Source organism: Anoplopoma fimbria, unplaced genomic scaffold (assembly GCF_027596085.1).
Source record: "Anoplopoma fimbria isolate UVic2021 breed Golden Eagle Sablefish unplaced genomic scaffold, Afim_UVic_2022 Un_contig_2324_pilon_pilon, whole genome shotgun sequence".
Lineage (NCBI taxonomy): Eukaryota > Metazoa > Chordata > Actinopteri > Perciformes > Anoplopomatidae > Anoplopoma > Anoplopoma fimbria.
Window position 1 is genome coordinate 16 of NW_026552356.1, and position 552 is coordinate 567.

At 45.1% G+C, this 552-nt stretch overlaps 1 pseudogene; it reads left to right on the forward strand.

The window, feature by feature from the left end:
• Positions 1–444: 444 nt before the first annotated feature.
• LOC129115925 (5S ribosomal RNA) lies at positions 445–552 on the forward strand (annotated as a pseudogene; the record flags this gene model as incomplete).

A 552-nucleotide genomic window follows, 5' to 3' on the forward strand; every position in this document is an offset into this window, starting at 1 on the left:
AGCAGGGTCGGGCCTGGTCAGTACTTGGATGGGAGACCGCCTGGGAATACCAGGTGCTGTAAGCTTTTTCACTCCTCTTTACAAAAAGCAGAGGGCGCTGCTGCTTTTTCAGTGGACACCGACAGGGTGGGAAGGATATAGCTAGATCATGACTTGCCGGTATAGAAATGACACAAATCCAGTTAAATGATGGCTTTCATCATTCCTAAGCTCATCGATCATTTTCTTTTCAATTTTATGCTAACGTATTCTCTACATTTCAACAGTAAATATTAATATTTTTACTGCACTACATTTGTGATCCTTATAGCCACTTTGTACATTCTGATTTGACATTTAAAAGCTGTGAGTGTGTCTGGAATCTGCAGGCGCTCCCTGTATAGACGACAGAGCAAAGCGTGTGATATAGTATCTTTAAAAGGACCTTGGTAGGCAACAATATTTGCTTACGGCCATACCACCCTGAACACGCCCGATCTCGTCTGATCTCGGAAGCTAAGCAGGGTCGGGCCTGGTCAGTACTTGGATGGGAGACCGCCTGGGAATACCAGG